The sequence below is a fragment of the Lissotriton helveticus genome, chromosome 2_1 (genome assembly GCF_964261635.1).
Source record: "Lissotriton helveticus chromosome 2_1, aLisHel1.1, whole genome shotgun sequence".
Taxonomy (NCBI): Eukaryota; Metazoa; Chordata; class Amphibia; order Caudata; family Salamandridae; genus Lissotriton; species Lissotriton helveticus.
Window position 1 is genome coordinate 667,537,625 of NC_136059.1, and position 8,172 is coordinate 667,545,796.

The 8,172-nt window shown below is 48.1% G+C and overlaps 1 non-coding gene across 1 annotated transcript; it reads right to left on the bottom strand.

Annotated features, from left to right (window-relative positions):
• Positions 1-4,501: 4,501 nt before the first annotated feature.
• LOC144820552 (U6 spliceosomal RNA) lies at positions 4,502-4,609 on the bottom strand. Its single transcript, XR_013607841.1, has one exon. It is a non-coding gene; the product is annotated as a U6 spliceosomal RNA (small nuclear RNA).
• Between the last annotated feature and the right edge of the window lie 3,563 nt (positions 4,610-8,172).

The window sequence follows — 8,172 nt, forward strand, 5'->3', positions numbered from 1 at the left end:
ATTTATTTTAGGCTGAATTTATTCCTGCAATTAGGCTTCTTTAATCATAGCTGTTTGAAGGATTCCAAATTGCCCCTATTTAACTGTGACAACGTCTCGGTTAATTCCACAATACATATTGTTATGGTTTGACTGAAAGCATAATAACCTACAACTTACGTTTTTGCGACTAATTTTAAAATCAATGAATTTTACTCAAGTCAGGCTAGCTTTAATGTATTTACAATTCTTAAATTCAGCTACAGTTGGTTAATTCTTGTGTGTTCTCTTTTGGGGGTTTTAGAGCAAATGTGAATATTGGATGTCAATTTTTTCTCTTTTTAATTGATTTCTCTTTTATAATTTTATTTCTAAGATCGAATAAAGATTATGATGATGTATAGGGCAGTAGTTTGCGGCACGATATATGGTGGTCATGGAGCAGATTGAAACGAAAGCACGCACACAGCTGACAGGCAGGCGACATAGAATATATATTACTTGGCTATGTGCATCCAACAAAATTGACCTGCTATTGATTTACTAATTGGACTACGGATCTTTTAACTACATACAAGTATGTGAACTGAACAGCTAATAAAGACATATTCTAACAAAGAAAGTGTGGGATCCCTGTAGGCCAGTAAGTGTTCTTGGATATTCCTACAATGGTTAGACCAGACTGATCCCTTAGGGTAGGTATCTATGTTTTCTCAATATGTACATTTCCAAGCTAAAATTTATAAATTTGATATGTGCTCCTCACTCTCATCTGCATACTGTTTCTTCTCAAGAATAACGCTGGATTGCTCAATAAATCTTTTTTCTAGACGTTTAGTTGCCTCTGTATAGACAACCCATGGAATAAATGGACCAGCTGGTGGATCATCTTCTGGTAGCTTAGCAAAAATGTTTTGCCCAAAATCATCCAGTAAACTAAATAAAAACCCATTTTTTCTTTCAGAGGAGTAATCCTTAGCGTCAATAGCAATGATATAATTTTCAAAAGATCTAAACCATCTTTGCCATCTTATTATATTTTCCGGGCTTTTGTAGTAATTAACTGATTTGGCATGGTTACAGTTGACTTGCCATGACAAATCCACAAACAAGAAGTTTTAACAAATTCACAAAATATTATAGTAAAAAATAAAATGGGAAACCTATATTTGTGTTCAAAATACTAGTAATTTATCCAAAATTCACTCTCCAGGCTGCCTCTCAAGAAGGCAAATGTAGGCATTATTAATGTTGCATAAATAACAAAAAATGTGCTGAATCTGTAATTGCTGTTATGACACACACCTTGAAAAATGCGCAATGCCTCAATTACTTACCGGTAATTGCATTACTCTGAGTCCTACTCCCTCGCTTCCCCTTCTTACGCAATAAGAGGCATCCCTGCCTCACCAGACACCCATACCCACATGATTTATCACGTGGGGACTATAAGAAGCCCCCAGCCCCCACACACCTCCTGTAATACCACATAGCCCAAAACTATACCAAAAGGTTGGCCTGGACCAACAGGGAGGGAGGGAGGGAGGGATGTAAGTAAGGGAAGCGAGGGAGTAGGACTCAGAGTAATGCAATTACCGGTAAGTAATTGAGGCTTTACCTCATCGTCCCTCTCTCGCTTCCCTTCCTTAAGCAATGAGAAGTACAAAGCCAAACAGGACAACAAAAGAAGGTATGCAAAAACAGGTTTATTAAAAAACACAGCAAACAAGGAAAAAACACTATTCAGGAACCATAGTGGAAAGAACCCTGTGCCCAAAGACATCAGCACAGTCAACCTCCTGGCCAATCCTGTAATGAGGCAAAGGTCAACGGTGAAGCCTAGGTGGCAGCCCGTCAAATCTCAGAAATGGAAGCCCCTTGGACCTCCGCACAGGACGCAGCCATGGACCGAGTGGAACAACCCTGAACCCCCAAAGGAGAAAGGTGCCCCACTTCCCTGTACGCCAAAGAAATCAGAGACCAAACCCAACGACTCAAGGAAGGAGTAGAAGGACGCAAACCCGATTCACAGGCCCAAAATTAACAAAAAGGGAATCCGAGAGACGGAAAGGAGCGACCTGCTCCAAATAGACCAGGAGAGCCCTCCGAACATCCAAAGAGTGCAGCCGCACCTCAGACTCCGAGGACGGAGAATCAAAAAAGGAAGGAAGGACCAACTCCTGATGCCTGTGGAACTGAGAATCCACCTTAGGAAGAAAGGAAAGAATCGGCCGCAACACAATCCTGTCTTCAAAAACTCAACAAAAAGGGTGTTTGGAAGAAATAGCACCCAGTTCACCTAGGCGGCGAGCAGAGGAAATGGCCACCAAAAAGAAATTCTTAAAGGACAAAAGGTGCAGATCCACAGAAAGTAAGGGCTCAAAGGCAGGGGACATCAAAGCGTCCTAGACAAGAGACAGATCCCAGGTGGGAAAATGCCGCCGAGGGGCAGGAAGAACATTACCCAACCCCTTAAAAAGGCGACCAACCAACCCCTCAGACTCCGAGAGATTGCCCCAAGAGCTTCGAAACGCCTTAATCGCAGCCCATTGTAAACAAAGGGAAGAAACCTTCAATCCCAAGGCAGCACCATCCTGGAGAAACAGCATCACCTCAAACAAAGAAGAGGAAGTAGGGTCCAAACCCTTGACAAGACACCACCGACTGAAGGAACGCCAGTGCCGCAGGTAAGACTTGTTGGTCGACGCGCGCCTAGCCGTCTGCAGAGTAGAGGTCAAGCCAGCCAGAACCCCTCTACGCAGCAGACCTAAGCATTCAACCTCCAAGCCGCCAAGCGCATCCGGGCCAGAACATCCTGTTGCAACACCGGGAAGATCAAAGGGGGCGGAGACAGAGGCAGCAACCACTCCATCTCCGACCTCATCTCCACCAGGAGAGGAAACCAGGAGGCCCGAGGCCAAGCCGGAGCCACCAGAATCACAGAAGCCCACAAGGAGCGGACCCGCAGCAGGAAGCGGAGAAGAAGGGGGAAAGGAGGAAAGAGGTACAGACCATCCAGGCCGACCCCTCCCGACTGCCGGAGACAAACCGTGCCACCATGGCATCGCCCACACTCGCAAAGAGGTCCACCACCGGAACACCCCAACGTATCGTCAGATCCACAAACAACTCCCGACGGAGGCAGAAACACACAGAGGACGGAATGGCCCTGCTGAGGGCATATGCAAGGGAATTGGACACCCTCTGAATATGGATCGCCGAGAGCGCCAAAAGATGAGATTCCGCCCAAACAAACAACCGGCTCGCCACTAGAGCCAGAGAGGAGGACCTGGTCCCCCCTGCCTGTTCACGTAAGCAGTGACGTTGTCTGTCCTGACCAGAACAACGGAACCCTGCAAAAACTGGGAGAAGGCCAACAGAGCCAAACGGACCGCCTCCAACTCCCTCCAGTTCGACGATATCCTTCTCTGAGAGGGGGACCAGAAGCCCCTGGACCAATGAACCCCCAACCAGGCTCCCCACCCCGAGAGGCTGGCATCCGTGGTAACCACAACCGGAGCCGGAGGAAAGAGAGAGAGAGACACCCTTCAGCAGATGACCTCGAACCAGCCACCAACCCAGAGCCCTCCTGATCTGAGGGGATACCGGGATCGGAGAAGAGAGGGGGAGACAATGGGGAGACCAATGCGCCAGAACATGAGCCATCAGAGTGTGCAAATGAAACCTGGCCCACGGAACCAGAAAAACCGTGGCCGCCATATCGCACTGAACCTGGAGCCAACGAGCTGCCACCTGAACCGGGCCGGACAGAAGAGACAGGATGTGAGAATGAATCTTGTCCACCGAGCCTCGGGCAGAGTGACAACCCCCAAATCTGTCCGAAACCGAGCCCCAATGAAGAGACGATCTTGGGACGGAACAAGGAACGACTTTCCCACATTGATAAGAAATCCGTGCCCCCTCAAAATGGCCAAACCACCTCTGTGTGACTGAGAGCCAACCGGAACGAGGGAGCATGAATTAACCAATCGTCCAGGTAAGGATAAAGAAATATTCCCCGACAGTGGACCAGGGCCACCAACGGAGCCAAAAGCTTGGTGAAGACCCGAGGAGCGGACTTCAGCCCGAATGGCAAAACCGCACACTGGAATTGGGAGTCGCCAATCGCAAAACGCAGAAACTGCTGATGAGCCTGAGCCACTGGAACATGAAGGTGTGGCGTCCTGTAAATCGATAGACGTCATGAAGTCCCGGACCCCCACCAACGGAATGATGGACTGCAAGGTCACCATCTTGAAGTGAACGGTCCGAACCCAAACCATTCACCCTCTTGAGGTCCAGAACTGGCCGGAATCCCCCTGACACCTTCTGGACCAGAAACAAAATGGAATAACATCCCTGACCCCACTGCGCCAGAGGGACCGTAACAATTGCCTTCTTTGACGGAAGATCCAGAACCCCCTCCAGAAGACCCTCCCGCTTGGCCAGAGACCTGGGGATAGGAGTACGAATGGTGCCCCAGCCGGGCGGAATGGCGACAAAGCCAATAAGATATATATATTTTTTTATGGAACGCTTCACGAATTTGCGTGTCATCCTTGCGCAGGGGCCATGCTAATCTTCTCTGTATCGTTCCAATTTTTAGTATATGTGCTGCCGAAGCAAGCACTTTTATGAAAAACTGGGAGGAAACCAATGAAGGAGAAGCAAGAAAGGAAAAAACAAGCAGAAAACAACAAAAAAGAAATAAAAACGACCTCACACGAGGCTCTTACTGTAACGGGGCACCAGAAACAGCCAGCCGAGGATCACCAGTCCTCCCGACAGCAGCCGTCTCCCATTCCGGCCTCCCGAACCGGAAACACAGCCCCAGCCACACAGGGCCAGTGACTCCGTCACCCGGACCCTGTCCGCCCATCCGCCGAAGAGTGCACCGCTACTCCGAGACGCGGTGAGGAAAGGCTTGCGCACTCCAGGCCAGCACCGCCAGACCCAGCAGGCAGCAGAAATCGAGGGCGAAGCCCCCTGAAGCAAAAGCAGAATGACCGCAGCTCTGCAAACGGCCAGCGCGTGGGTCGCGCGTCTCAGGTGAGACAAGACAAAACAGGTCGTGTGTGGGGGCTGGGGGCTTCTTATAGTCCCCACGTGATAAATCACGTGTGTATGGGTGTCTGGTGAGGCAGGGATGCCTCTTATTGCGTAAGGAAGGGAAGCGAGGGAGGGACGATGAGGTAATGAAACTCTCGTAGCACAGAGCAGTGATTGTCAAGATATAATCAAGAGCTCCCAGAATATGCCACACAATTACCATTCAAGGTATTCAAGTAATGCTCCCATCATGCACTGCGGTGTACAGAGTACGGTAAATCCAAGAAGAGGCTGAGCACAAAACTGCACACGAACAAAAAAAAAAGTAAAACAATTATTTTGCTAGGTGTAAGATTTGATATATGACGATGAATATACTAGATGAGAAACAGTCCTTTGTGTCGTATCTGGGTTTTAATTCATGTGAGTTTTTTTTTAGTTGTTTTCACAAGAAGTTGGTATTTGTGTTTTCTCATCAGTTGATAGGGGACAACATTTGTTTGTTAAATAAACACCCCTTGCTTTCTTTTTCTAAAGGGATCGTTTCTTGACCCTCTGTCACTGATGTTGAATGTTCAATATTCTTCACAATTCTCAAAGTGCTGTGCTACCCACCCGAACTCTTTGTAGTAACTGTATAACTAGGTTCTGAGCAGTGGCTAGCAAGGTCTGGTGGTACCCGGTGGGAAAATTTCTTGTCACCCCCGGCTTGACTAAATGGCAAAAATATGTGTGTAACACACATATTTTTGCCATTTTGTCACCTCCCTCAGTGATGACACCTGGGGCGGCCCACACCCACCGCACCCCCCTTCCTATGTCACCGATTCTGAGGGACACAAGGCAACCCTGTTCTATTTATTGGAATGCAAAGGTAGGCTGCGTCATTCAGAAGATGTGCAATCTCACAATAATGAAATCCGAGTAGGATGCAGTAAGATCGCAATAATACACATCCACTAACAATATGCTTTTATGAGGTACCTTTGAAATAGCTTGGAGAGGGCCGCAGCAGGCGAAATGTAGAAGTAGAATTTAGGTGGGCTATAAACAATTAATCCTCATCGCCAAATTATGTTGTATCGGAAGCAGTAGAAAGGAGTCAGGCAACAGGTGGTTGTATCCAACATCGAATATTTAATGCAGAAGTAATGTATATAATAAGCCCATGAGGGAAAATGAAGAATGGTCGGGACAGCAGCTGGCCAGTCCGGAATCCACGTGTTGGCAACACCTATGCATGGAAATTAGTTTACTAAACAAAATTCCAGAATCTTGGAAAGGCATGACGATTGTCCCAATTCATAAAAAGGGAGACAAGCTGATGCAAACAACTATCATTTAGTGGCCCTCATTGACAATGAGGCAAAATATTTTGCAGGTACTATATTAGAGGAGCTTACACTCTGGGCTGAGTCAAACACGATAATACCGCTGAACCACACTGGATTCAGAAAAACGACTGGGACATCAACAAACATTCTTGCCATGTCTTTAATCATCGACCCAGCAAAAGCATCCAAGATTCCTTTAGATCTGTGCTATATCGACTTCAACGCTGCATTTGATAACAGCGATAGAGGCAGACTTTGGGGGGAAAGTAGCGCAATGGGGTTTACCACAGTTGACCCTAAATATGCTGATGCTCCTCCATATGGACACATGGGTTCAGGTGAAATTAGGAAGTGGCACCCACTTGTCATCAAAAGTATCAACCACTAAAGGCCTGAAACAAGGGTGCGTGCTTGCGCCAACCTTGTTGAATCTTTACATGGTGGACCTTTCTAAAGCGCTCAACGACTGTAATTCTCATTCCCCAAGGATAGGAGGAAAAACCTTGAGTAACCTTTTGTATGCAGATGATGTAGTCTTGCTCAGCCACACTTACATTGGCCTACTACGAGTCCTTATTGGCATGCAGAAATACGCCAAGGAAAATTACTTAAAAATAAATCTCCGCAAGACATGCACAATGTCAATGTACACCAACAAAAAACAACGGAAGAGCTGGTTTCTTGGCGGCATAAAAATTGACCCAGCTTGCGAGTATAAATATCTGGGAGTCACATTTGATAACGAAGGCTCTTTTTCACAACAGAGGCAGGAAATTAGGAGAGGCCTATTGGTTGCCTTGACAATGAAAAATCTGGCAACTTGACTGATGGGTCCGACACTAACCCCGTTCATGAAGGTAATCCAGGCAAAACTGCTTCCCTCTATCACATATGGCAGCGAGGCAATACAGGGAAGGGACTCCGAGGACCTGGACAGCATACAGGTCAAGGCCTATAGAACAATGTTCTCACTCCTGAATTACTCATCTCAAGCACAAATAAGATTGGAGTTTGGCATCCAAAAACAATATCTAGCCAGGCACGGAGCGTACATCATCTGCTGCCACAAACTAAGAGGTGCGACTACAAACACACTAAATTCTCTGCTATGGAGCGACATACAAAGCAGGGACACTTCAGAGGCAAGAAAATACCTCCAGTCAGCCTTAGAAGTCACAGAGTCAGAGTCAGAGGAATCGTGAGAGAGCCGAGGAGTGGCAGAGCGGTGGAAGCAGAGCGAGTGCTGAGCTGAGCTACCCCCCACCACTCCCCCTTCGCCTGCTACTCTTGCTCCCGCTACCACCATAACTCAGCCCCTAACTGCAAACGTTATCGCCGCCGCAAGCAAATAGACGAGGGAAGAGCCTGCTCGGCGGGAAAGCAGTAGAAAGCGGCAGGCAGGGAGCCCACGGAGCAATCACGGAAGGGGAGAGCGGACGCAGTGGTGACCGGAGTCGGAGGTGAGCCGCTGCAGCGCTCGTATCTGGGGGAGCGCTTACCATAACCGGTCCTGTGCCCCCCCCCCCCGACTCCCCCCGGGGGGTCCCTGCTATCTCGCAACTGCAGCGGGCGCCATACAAACTTCAGCCGGTCATGCTGTGATAGTGACTGACAGCCACGATTGTCTGCAGCAGTGTTTCCTGTGCCCACCTGTGTCTGCCCGAGTGTAAAACCTCAGAGGGTCTAATCAAGTCTAATTAAATCTGCCCCCTGCCTGCCTCATTAGCTGCCAGCCGCCCACAGCCCCCTGCCTCTCCCATACATCCATACACCCACACTTACCTGCTCTGCCTGCGCCTCCACCTCACAT